Raw genomic sequence first — 14,160 nt, 5'->3', positions numbered from 1 at the left:
ATCTCCTCTTTATTCACCATTATCTCCTCTTTATTCACCTTTATCTCCTCTTTATTCACCTTTATCCCCTCTTTATTCACCTTTATCCCCTTTTAATACATATTTATCCATTTATGCCTACTTCTTTGTCAATTTTTTTTTTTTTCTTTCACTCTCCCTCTATCATTATTCTCTCTTTCCCTATTTTCTTTATTTCCATCCCTCTCTTTGCATTTCTCCCTCAATTTCTATTTCTCCTCCTTCTATTTATTGGTTCAGATATAAAATTCAATCATTAAAATTCCCTCACGCTTTCTCCTGGTCTATCTATTGGACTAGTTCTAGCTGATTAATGATAACTTTAAGGTTTCATATATCAACCTAAATATTGAAGGATGGTAGGATGGATACAATACCTAGAATGTTAAAGGATGGATACAATATCTAGAATGTTAAAGGAAGGATACGTTATCTAGAATATTGAAAGATGGATACAATACCTAGAATAGTAAAGGATGGATACAATATCTAGAATGTTAAAGAATGGATACTATATCTAGAATATTAATGGATGGAAACAATAACTAGAATATTAAAGGATGGATACAATATCTAGAATTTTAAGAATGGATACTTTATCTAGAATATTAAAGGATGGATACAATATATAGTATTTTAAAGGATGGATACAATATCTAGAAATTTGAGGAATGAATAAAATATCTAGAATATTGAAGGATTAATACCATATCTGAAATTTAAAAGGCTGGATGAGATCTGGGTTTATTACTATATCAAAATAGTTTTGTACACCATGTTTTTTAAGTACTTTTTGTACTGTCTCCATGTAGAGCGTACATGAATTGAACCTGAGGTCCTAAAAGGTAAGGATGTCAAGAGGTCGTGTGTTTTCAACCTTGAGACTAATTACAAACATTGAAAGGAAGATTGGTTCTGCTGAGATACTTATTTTATTCATATCCCACTAGACTTCTCTCTCTCTATATATCTTTACTTGTCATCCTGCATCCCTTTCTTAGCTTTTCTTTTTTAGGATCCCTTTCTTATCATCCCTTTCTTTTCAGCCCTTTCTTAGCATCCCTTTCTTAGCATCCCTTTCTTAGCATCCCTTTCTTAGAATCCCTTTCTTAGTATCCATTTCTTAGCATCCCTTTCTAAGCATCCCTTTCTTATCATCCCTTTCTTATCATCCCTTTCTTAGCATCCCTTTCTTATCATCTCTTTTTTATCATCCCTCTGTTGGCATGCCTTTCTTAGCATCCCACGCCTTTCCCGATCCTCGTATTTTTCCTTATCCTTAAGAACTTTAAGAGTAACTTTAAGTGACCCTCCATGCCTAGATGGAAAGGCCCGATTCACAACGGTATCATTAAAATCTTTTTGTGATGAAGTATGAATTAGATATTAATGTTTACTTTTTTAAAACTGATTATTTTCAATCGTGGATTCTGTAAGTGACTTGCACCTTTCATACGGCCCGGCAGGAAAACATTTAGGAATTTTCAGATCTAAAAACTTTAAAACCTAGAAAAACGACAATAATCTTCTTATTATTGACCTGATAAAGGTTTCAAGGGTACCGTTGTGAATCAGGCATTGTCATCTTTGCATTGAGGGTCACTTAAAAGTACGCTAACAGTCCCTTTAATTTGGTTCATTTAATCGGAAATTTTACGTAGAAATCGAAGAGTCTCAACTTTAAAAATTCGGTTTAAAATGAGTTTTATTCTTCGTTTTTTTAACACAATCGAGTAACCAAATATTAGTCAATTTTGGATTTCTCAAATAATTTCTTACATTCTGTGTTCTATACTAAAATATTTGGCGAAGAAACTGAACACTTGGTTTTAACTACTCTCATTTTCTATCCCTTACTCTTTGCAACCTTATACAGCATTTCAATCTATGAATTCTATTAGATCTAATAGTTAAAGTTTGAAATACCAAAGATTTAAACCATTTAGTTCCAAAGATATAAGGCTAAGAAAGTAAGGATTGGGGAAAAATGTTCGGAATTATTATCAAAAAAAAGTCCCTGGCGTTAAACTGTAAACAGACAAACAAGCAGACAAACATGGTCAATATACAGATGTATACACACTACACAGCAACCCATATTCTATGATTTATTTGGATTTCAAGAACCACACTCACCCTTCCACACTCACACTACCACACTCACACAACCACACTCACACTACCATACTCACACAACCACACACTCACACTACCACACTCACACTCTCACACTAATATACACTTCATACTGAGAGGATTGGTAACATTCCATTTTGGTAACATATTCAATTTTGTAACATTCCATTTTGGTCACATTCCATATTGGTAACATTCCGTCTTGGTAACATATTTCACCTTGGTAACATATTTTAACTTATTAACATTCTTACTTGGTGAAATATTTCCCCATCGTAACATTCAATCTTGTTAATATTTCACCTTGGTAACATTCCATCTTGGTAAAATTTCACCTACCTGTGCAACATATTTTACCTTAGTTACATTCCACCATGGTAACATAATTCAAATTTCAACAAAATTGCTACCCGGGTAACATATTTCACCATGGTAACATTCCACCTTGGTGACATATTTCGCCATGCCAACATATTCCACCTTGGTAACATTCTACCTTGGTAACATTACATCTTGGTAACACATTTTACCTTAGTTACATTCCACCTTGGTAACATATTTCACCATGTTAACATTCCACCTTGGTCACATTCCATCTTGCCTTGGTATCATTCTACTTTAGTAACATTCTATCTTGGTAACATTCCACCTTGGTAAAATTCTACCATGGTAACATTCTACCTTGGTAACATTCTACATAGGTAACATTCTACCTAAGTAACATTCCATCTTGGTAACATTCCACCTTGGTAACATTCTACCATGGTAACATTTTACCTTGGTAACATTCTACCAACATTCTACCTTTATAACATTCCATATTGGTAACATATTCCATTTTGGTAATATTCTATCTTGGTAACATTCTACCTTGATAATATTCCATATTGGTAACATATTATTCCTTGGTAACATTCCAGCTTGGTAACATTAAAACTTGGTAACATTCCACCTTGGTAACATTAAAACTTGGTAACATTCCACCTTGGTAACATTTTATCCAAACTAATGCTGTTTCTATCCGCGAGTAAAGTCTAGATATTTGATATATGAGTTTAAGATAAGTACTGAGGATAAAAAAAGGTTAGTTTTATTTTAATTGTACAAATCTAGACCAGTGAGGAATTATTGATTTTTGTTGCATTTATACTCAATACAATACACAAATATTAGATATATGTCTCAAGGCCTGAAGTATAAATTCATTGAATTAATGTAAATATATAAAACAACTCCGTCTTTGAAACTGAAACCAATTTATCTGTTAAGATGTGATCTTGATTCTCCCGGAGCAATCCTAGCAGTTGGAATAGTTTTAGGAGCAGTTTTGTCGTTGTTTTATATTTTGTTTGATGGATATTATAATGTGATTGGTTGGTTCCTGGGGCAGAATATATTTATTAGTATTCTTTTTAAATTCATTCCAGCGACAACAGTTTGATGCACAGACACAGATCTGTCTGTCTTTCTGTCTGTCTGTCAGTCTTTCTGTCTGTCTGTCTGTCTGTCCGTCTGTCTATCTGTCTGTCTGTCTTGTAAAGTAAAGTTTTAAAAAGTAAGACAATATTAAGATTTCGTTTTTATGTTTAAAAATAAATTATTTAATGAGGGAAAAGAGCACTAAAAATAATTTAAAAATCATGTAAAATATATTTATTGCTAAATTATTTTTCTTTCTATTTTTTCAATTCAAAGTCCCTTTTTGTCATACTATTCTCATAATCATTTATCCCTAATACCCCCCCCCCCCTGAATAAAAGAGTTTTAATTTCTTTTCGTTAAAATTAACACCGTTTTTGATGATTTAGCACATGGAAAATTCAGTGTAAGATAATTTAATTTAACATTCAAGAGAATTGAGTCTTTGCAAATAGCTTTGATTTTCTAATCCTTATATCTTTGTAACCCAACATCATAGACTTTAGATTGCTCAATCTATGAATCCTGGTTGATCAAATAACATTAGTTTGAAATATTAAAGGTTACACTATTCAGGTCGCAAAGATATATGGGTTATAAAATTTGAATTGTGTGTATTCTCATTTCATTGAAAGGCACTCGGCTAGTTTTGCAATCTTCTCAATCTCTCTTTGGTCTGGTTTAGGTTTAATACAGTGTGACGTATTGATAATGATATATGGTAATTGGTTGGGTTCTAGCACCCTTCTCCGGGTTAGGTTTAGATTATATCTGTGCAACGGGAAAGTCAGAGAGTTAGCATTAATGTCGATCTAGACACGAGATAGAGTCAACATACTTCAAACCTGATTTATACTGATTCTTTAACCTGCAAATCAGAGGAGAAACTCCTTTCCCAGCCGGAGCAGGAGAGAGAAGAACTAATTGTATACGAGTATTGAACCAAGAATTTAGGAGATTAATTATTGTTTGTAGATTACAGAGATTTATAGATAGTAGATAAGTTTAGGTTGGAGATATCAAGATGAATGTAAATACTAAGGATGAGTAGATGTGAATAGGATGTATTGATAGGTTGGGTTGAATGGATATGACTATAGATGGAATATATTGAGGAGGAAAGATAGGTTGCATTGGGAGAACAGAGAAGGGGTGTAGTTGTAGGGAGATTAGATATGTTGCGTTAGGAGTAGAAAGAAGGTGTTTAGTTGTTTTGAGAGAGGTTGGGTTGAGTTGGGAGAAGAGAGGAGGGGTTTAGTTGTTTTGAGAGAGGTTGGGTTGAGTTGGGAGAAGAGAGGAGGGGTTTAGTTGTTTAGAGAAAGGTTAGATGATTTAATACAAAGAGGGTGTTTAAATTTTAAGATAAAGCCTGAACACTTTCTATGGGTAGATACTAGATAAGTCAAGTGTGGGAGACTGATTTGAATTGAAAGGGTTTACAAGCTCTGACTATAGAAATTTCAAACATAGGAGAAAGTTTGACGATTTTTTTCCCCTATTGCAAGAACTGGAGCTATGTTTGTATAAACTTGAATGTCCAAAATACCATCGAAAAGATAATTGTGAACATTCTCTCTATTTTCTACCTTTAAAATATATATAGAATATATTTAATCAGATGCATGCCTTTATCCTGTGTGGTCGCCCCCAGGGGTCATAGAGACATTTTTAACCATCATCATCCGTGAACAAGTATGTCCCCCCCCCCCTACTCCCTGTCTTCAACTCAGCTAGAATATTTAAATAAAATATTAATAATCTTGAAATATTTCTCTGGTTTAAATTGATCAATGATAAGAAACAACGTGAATACCGAGGTAAGGCGTGAAACTAAACGTAAAATATTTAAAGAATTCCATTCTTAATCCTTAATCTACAATCCGTAGAGTCCTCAATCCTTAATCTACAATCTGTAGAATCCTCAATCCTTAATCTACAATCCGTAGAGTCCTCAATCCTTAATCTACAATCCGTAGAGTCCTCAATCCTTAATCTACTATCCGTAGAGTCCTCAATCTTTAATCTACAATCCGTAGAGTCCTCAATCCTTAATCTACAATCCGTAGAGTCCTCAATCCTTAATCTACAATCCAATAAATATTCCTCCATTCACATTTCCCTGTCCTAGATATAATCTACTATATTTAATCGACAATCCAAAACCTTTATTTACAATCCTCCTTCCAAATCATCTAATCGCAATCTTCAAATTCTTGACACCGCAGTCGACTTTCCTAAATACACAATTCTGAATTCCCAATCCCGAATTCTTAAAGTTCAGTCTATAATTCCAAATCCTCAATCAATCTTTAATTCTCAATCCATATTTCTCCGTCCGGAATCTAAAATCCAAAATTTACAATCCAAAGAACTTGGATCTTGGATCCATAATATGATAATATCAAATCTCATCACATTAGTATTCCATAATCAACATAACTAATCTTTCGTTTCTATTCCTTCATATTATAGTTTCTTCTGTTTTTATCGAACTTCTAAGTTTCTTTTTCCCATTTTTGTGTTCCACATTTTTTACGCGAATTCTCAAATTTAGTTTTAAAAAAAGGAGAATAAAGTTACCTTTTATTAAGATAGTTTAAAATATAAAAGAAAAAAATCAAAACAAAACTTATAATAAGAGAATAAATTTATGTTTAGGTTAGCATTGATCTCGATATCCACAATTCTAAAGTTTTCAGCTCTGTGCTGAAAACTTAAGAATGAGATATCCTTAATCCCGATTACTTAATCTGAATATCAAATGGACACACTTTTTATTTTTCTTCTTAATCCTCTCTTTTTGGATACCCCTACTGTATAAAAGTTACTTTCGATAACGATCACAGATGCGATGCTATATCGATTGGACTAATATCCTATTAAACCAAAGTCAGCTGTTTAAAAGTGGGCTTTTAGAGCATTTAAACAAATATAAACTTAATCATGTTAATATGAACTTATTGAAAAACATATTTTATCTCATTTGAGGACTATAGTCATTTTAAACGTTAGTCTTAATAAACATTAATCCAAAACTTACGTTAGTTCAATTGATATGACACCATCAACACAAGAAATGCGCAAAAAATAAAAACCGGTTTTTCAAAAGTTATTGAACGCATCTTTACAGGACACGCTGATTGGTTGAATTTTAAACTTCTTTCTTGGATATCGAATGCAATTAACCTAATCTCGGGTTTAGTAAAACCAGGAGATCAAGCATTGATCTCAATATCTACCATTCTAAAGTTTTCAGCTCTGAGCTGGGAACTTTAGAATGGGATATCCTTAATCCCGATCGGTTAATTGATCTGTAGATTAATAACAAGATGAAATTATATAATCTGGAGATTAAGAAAAAGAAGAGATCAACCATTAATCCAGACATCCGCCATTCAAAAGTTCCCAGCTCTGGACGGATAAGAATTGTAAACGGAGAATTGTTCTACAACTAATTCCCTAAATATACAAAATATAATGAGCAACTGTATCATTAGCAGAACAAATCAAACTCAAGGTCGGTAGAACCAAAATTATTAATTGCAATTATTGTTACAATTAAACTATGATGAATTGTATATATTTGTAATAAGCAAATCCTAGTTTAGGTTCTAGGTTTAGTTTTCTCCTCCAGGCTATACTACACCTGATCTTACAGTTCTAGTAATATAATTAGTTCCCTGGATAATTACATTCCTAATTTATGGAATTAAAACATAGATTTTAAATGCTATTAGAATACAAATAGATAGGGAAATTAATTTAAAAATAACGTGAAGGTTTAATGAAATAGAAAAATTTCTATTTATCATGCATCGAGTATAAAGTTTTAAGTAGTAAGAAAGTAATAATTTATTTATGAAATATACCAAAAATAGACAAATTAAGTGTTTAGGAGAAAATATTTAAAAACCTCCAAAATTAGAGGTTGTGGGAATATTTACCCCCAATTCTAAAATAGGAAAGGAAAAGTTACATATTTGTTTACATAACATTTGATATTACTGATGGTGGATTGCTAGTATCTTTCGACAATGAACTAAAAACTAATAAAAATTATAGATTTAGGTATTTGGGTATTTGGTATCAGGAAATAATGTTCCAGGGGTGGTAGTTATAGGTACCAGTAGTTAGTAATAAGTAATCTGATATTTGGTTATCAGGTATCAGAATCATTTATTAAGTAACTGGTACCAACTACCGGTATCAGGTGTTATATACCATAACCAGGTGTCATATACCAGAATCAGGTGTTATATACCAGAATCAAGTGTTAGATACCAGAATCAGATGTTATATACCAGAACCAGGTGTTAGATACCAGAACCAGGTGTTAGATACCAGAATCAGGTGTTATATATATTAGAATCAGGTGCTATTTACCAGAATCAGGTGTTATATACTAGAATCAGGTGTTATATACTAGAATCAGGTGTTATTTACCAGAATCGCGTGTTATATACCAGAATCAGTTGTTATATACTAGAATCAGGTGTTATATACCAGAATCAGGTGTTATATACTAGAATCAGGTGTTATATACTAGAATCAGGTGTTATTTACCAGAATCAGGTGTTATATACCAGAATCAGTTGTTATATACTAGAATCAGGTGTTAGATACGAGAATCAGGTGTTAGATACCAGAATCAGGTGTTATTTACCAGAATCAGGTGTTATATACCAGTATCAGTGACTAGGATGCACGTATCAGTTATCTTGTATCTAGCATGTATATTGTGCATATATCTATTTATGCAATAAATATAATTTCCCAATCTGTATTTGTACCTACACGGTCAGATTTCTGATTTAATCTAATATGATTGTATCTTTAAACCCATTGATATATGTTGACAATTCTCCGATCAATCTAAATCTTGATATCCACCCCTCTCGTATCACCCCCCAACCCCTCACTTCGTATCACTTCAATTCTCATGCCACCCAACCAACCCTTTAATTTGCCATTACCCTCCTGATAGTGCAGAATACATCCTGGTCTATACTCCTGATAGTTCAAGATAGATCCTGCCCTATACTCCTGATAGTTCAGGATAGATCCTGGCCTATACTCCTGATAGTTCAGGATATATCCTGGTCTATACACCTGATAGTTCAGGATAGATCCTGGTCTATATTCCTGATAGTTCAGGATAGATTCTGGTCTATATTCCTGATAGTTCAGGATAGATCCTGGTCTATACTCCTGACAGTTCAGGATAGATCCTGGTCTATACACCTGATAGTGCAGAATACATCCTGGTCTATACTCCTGATAGTTCAAGATAGATCCTGCCCTATACTCCTGATAGTTCAGGATAGATCCTGGCCTATACACCTGATAGTTCAGGATATATTCTGGTCTATACACCTGATAGTTCAGGATAGATCCTGGTCTATATTCCTGATAGTTCAGAATAGATCCTGGTCTATATTCCTGATAGTTCAGGATAGATCCTGGTCTATTCACCTGATAGTTCAGGATATATCCTGGTTTATACACCTGATAGTGCAGGATAGATCCAGGCCTATACTCCTGATAGTTCAGGATAGATCCTGGTCTATACACCTGATAGTTCAGGATAGATCCTGGTCTTTACTCCTGATAGTTCAGGATAGATCCTAAATCATGCACAAACAGAAAATCGGACAGCAGGAGAGCAGGAAGAAATAAAATTTTACGAAATTATTAAATTAATTGTTAATATTTATTGGCTTTATACCTGAACTAATGAAACATTTACTATCCATAAATCTATCTATCTTTCTATCTATCTATTCAAGAAATCTCTGCGTGTGTACAGATAACACAGCATGTCTATCTAGCTAATTGATAATTGTTAACAGATCGTAATATCAGAATATTTTCTAGTCGGAGAGTATTCATTCTTCTAGTTACTGATCAAACCTAGAGTATTCCTTCTTCTAGTTACTGATCAAACCTAGAGTATTCATTCTCCTAGTTACTGATCAAACCTAGAGTATTCATTCTTCTAGCTACTGATCAAACCTAGAGTATTCATTCTCCTAGTTACTGATCAAACCTAGAGTTTTCATCCTTCTAGTTACTGATCAAACTTAGAGTTTTCATCCTTCCAGTTACTGATCAAACCTAGAGTATTCATTCTTCTAGTTACTGATCAAACCTAGAGTATTCATTCTCCTAGTTACTGATCAAACCTAGAGCATTCATTCTTCTAGTTACTGATCAAGCCTTGAGTATTCATTCTCCTAGTTACTGATCAAACCTAGAGTATTCATTCTTCTAGTTACTGATCAAACCTAGAGCATTCATTCTCCTAGTTACTGATCAAACCTAGGGTATTCATTCTTCTAGTTACTAATCAAACCTAGAGTTTTCATTCTTCCAGTTACTGATCAAGCCAAGAGTATTCATTCTTCTAGTTACTGATCAAACCTAGAGTTTTCATCCTTCCAGTTACTGATCAAACCTAGAGTTTTTATCCTTCCAGTTACTTATAAAACCTAGAGTTTTCATCCTTCCAGTTACTGATCAAAACTAGAGTATTCATATTTCTAGTTACTGATAAAAACTACAGTAGATGATTAAGTAAGAACTAATTGAAGGATTCCAAGTAAGAATTACTTGAAGGACTAGGTTTCCAAGAAGAAATTAAATGAAGGACTAGCTCTCCATGTTAGAACTAAATGAAAGACTAGGTCTACAAGTAAGAACTAAATGAAGGAATAGGTCTGTAAGTAAGAACTAAATGAAGGAATAGGTCTGTAAGTAAGAACTAAGTGAAGGACTATGTCTCCAAGTAAGAACCAAATAAAGGACTAGGTCTCCAAGTAAGAACTAAATGAAGGACTAGGTCTCCAAGTAAGAACCAAATAAAGGACTAGGTCTCTAAGTAAGAACTAAATGAAGGACAAGGTCTCCAAGTAAGAACTAAATAAAGGACTAGGTCTCCAAGTAAGAACTAAATGTAGGACTAGGTCTCCAAGTAAGAACTAAGTGAAGGACAAGGTCTCCAAGTAAGAACTAAATGAAAGACTAGGTCTCCAAGTAAGAACTAAATGAAAGACTGGGTCTCCAAGTAAGAACTAAATGAAGGACTAGGTCTCCAAGTAAGAACGAAATGAAGGACTAGGAGTCCAGCTGTGAACTGTAATATATATTTATCTTCTCTCTTTGTCTTGGTTGAGTTTACCGCACACAGTTCTATATTCATAAACAGAATATAATAGCTCCGGAGAAATCATTGAAACAATTTCAACGAACTGATTTCAGATCATTTTAGAATTTTTCTCTCCCATCCATCCGTCCCTTCATCAATCTGTCCGTTAGTGAACTGTAAACAATCTATCAATATTGTGTAACCAAGCATTATCTTGCTACAGTTTAATTTCCCTGATTTATCAATAAAATTATGATTGGTATCGTTTAACATTTGAACTATTTGAAACATTAATGATTGTTATATCCAGGTACCATATAGTGCAGTCGGATCAACTATATAGTATTCCATATCTGGGTATAGGTAATATGTTGCCTATATATATCTAAGCACGGATAATATATTCATAATATCTACTTTAAACTGTTTTCTGTACAATTTGACATTTATAAATATTAACGTTTTATAAAATTATTAAGATAAGGGGGAGGGCGGAATTCTGCACATTAATCCATATAAGGCTAAAAAATGTCAAAAACTTTTTTATTTTAACGGTAGCGGTTCATTTTTGGCCAGGATTAAAAAATGAGCATCATGAGTAGAAAGTAAAAAGAAAAAGAATTCCTTGTCTGCTGCGCCCAGAACATACCCTCATAAAGATAGTATTTATTCTCCCAACCTCTCAACTATCTTGACTCGCAAGCTTTTATTCTACTTATACACTATTTATGTTGTGGATGGATTAAAACTTTATGTAACAATAACAGATAACACATTAATTGATTCGTTGCCACAAATTCTTATTTTATGACCAAATATCTTTGCAAGTCGATGTCGTAGACCTTATATATTTCAAACTATGAATTTTGTCACAGCAAATAATCTTAGTTTGAAAAATCAAAGATTGTAAATATATAGAGATTAGAAAATAATTAAGAGTTTGTGGCAAATAATAAATTCATTTGTTATCTGTTAGTGTTGCATAAATTTTGTGGCAAGGATTCAATTTCTTTAAGCTGAGCTAATTTTTTTCCGTGGTCATGTCTTTGTTCTTTTATGGGTAACGTTGTGAATTGGATATGGAGGGTCATTTGAATTTTTGTCTACAGTCTCTTTAACCAATATAAATCATCACTGTCCCCTTCTCTCTCTGTAATCTAGCATTGTCCCCCTGATCACTATGTCCCCTTTTCTCCCTGTAATCTAATCATTGTCCTCTTGATCACTATGTCCCCTTCTATCCTTGTAATCTGTCATTGTCCCCTTGATCACTATGTCCCCTTCTCTCCTTGTAATCTGTCATTGTCCCCCTGATCACTATGTCCCCTTCTCTCCTTGTAATCTGTCATTGTCCCCCTGATCACTATGTCCCCTTCTCTTCCTGTAATCTATCTTTGTCCCCCTGATCACAATGTCTCACGTCTCCCTGTATCATTTGTCGCCATGATCACAATGTCCCCTTTTCTCCCTGTAATTAGCATTGTCGCCCTGATCACAATGTCCCACGTCTCCCTGTAATCTAGCATTGTCCCCCTGATCACAATGTCCCCTTTTCTCCCTGTAACCTATCTTTGTCTCCTGATCACTATATGTCCCCTTCTCTCCCTTTAATCTGTCATTGTCCCCCCGGCCCCTATATATCCCTTGTCGGACTGTCCCTTGTCTCTCTGTTTCCTTGTTTCTTGATGAAGTCTGAGTTGTTGAACAATAGAGGATGAATGGAGGATTCTAAATTGGTTTCGTATTGTTTGTATACACTGTATACTATGTGTAAGTGGTTTAAGAACGTGTCATCTCACTTCTCTTCTAAGGATGGAGTGAGATCACTCAAGGGTGGAGAAGGGAGTGGAGAAGGGAGTGAAATCAGGTATGGTTGGTGTTAAAACCACAAAATTCTTTAAGATAAAAACTCTAAAGTCGCCATAATTCTGTCCCAAATACTGAAGTATATTGAAAACATATTATTATGAGACGGAGACAGGATTTCCATTCATGCAGTCCTAATGTTGCCTGTAAAATATATACATATAAGACATGAGGTGCAATTATATATTTGATATCTGACAGCAATTTCTAGGCTTGTAGCGAAGATAAATCGAAAACCAAAAACACACTCCATCCGTTACATTTGAAAAAACTCAATATTTTCAGTTATTTATTATTTTGCGTTTCAGTACATCTTTTTTTAATGTGAAGAGTTTACGATATATCAGTTCGATATACTTGGGTTTCGTGAAAAGCCTACTTTTAACCTGGAATTTCTTTAAAAATACCGCGCTCACCATCTGAGTATTCAGAATCAGAGATCTGTCTCTTCTTCTTTTTCCTATCTCTATCCTTATATCCTCCCCACAAACCATCTCTTTCCTTATATCCTCCACACAAACCATCTCTATCCTTATATCCTCCCCACAAACCATCTCTCTCCTTATATCCTCCACACTAACCATCTCTATCCTTATATCCTCCCCACTAACCATCTCTCTCCTTATATCCTCCCCACAAACCATCTCTATCCTAATATCCTCCCCACAAACCATATCTATTCTTATATCCTCCCCTCAAACCATCTCTTTCCTTATATCCTCCACACAAACCATCTCTATCCTTACATCCTCCCCACAAACCATCTCTATTCTTATATCCGCCCCACAAACCATCTTTATCTTTATATCCTCCACACAAACCATCTCTATCCTTATATGAAAGTTTTAACTACTTTATCACCCTGTATACTAAACTAGGGTGGGTGTATGCGTGGTATAACTACTATATCACCCTGTATACTAAACTAGGGTGAGGTATGCAAGCTATAACTGTTATATCACCCTGTTTACTAAACTAGGGTGGGGTATGCAAGCTATAACTATTATATCACCCTGTATACTAGACTAGGGTGGGGTATGCAAGCTATAACTATTATATCACCCTGTATACTAAACTAGGGTGGGGTATGCAAGCTATAACTATTATATCACCCTGTAAACTAAACTAGGGTGAGGTATGCAAGCTATAACTACTATATCACCCTGCATACTAAACTAGGGTGGGGTATGCAAGCTATAACTATTGTATCACCCTGTATACTTAATTAGGGTGGGGTATGCAAGCTATAACTATTTTATCACCCTGTTTACTAAACTAGGGTGGTGTATGCAAAGTATAACTATTATATCACCCTGTATACTAAACTAGGGTGGGGTATGCAAGCTATAACTATTATATCACCCTGTACTGTATAAATGAGCTGTGTCCATATTTGTGTGGATCAATTACATGAGTAAGAACCTGCTGGTTTATTCTATACTTGATAGGTCCAGGGCTTAAATACAGCACTTGGCAACACTAGACATTAGACAACACTAGACAACACTGGACAACACTAGACGACACAAGACAACACTAGACAACACAACACTAAACAACGCTAAAAATCACTAGGT

The sequence above is a fragment of the Eurytemora carolleeae genome, unplaced genomic scaffold (genome assembly GCF_000591075.1).
Source record: "Eurytemora carolleeae unplaced genomic scaffold, Eaff_2.0 scaffold73, whole genome shotgun sequence".
In the NCBI taxonomy this organism is placed as follows: Eukaryota; Metazoa; Arthropoda; class Copepoda; order Calanoida; family Temoridae; genus Eurytemora; species Eurytemora carolleeae.
Note: the sequence above shows the minus strand (reverse complement) of the source record.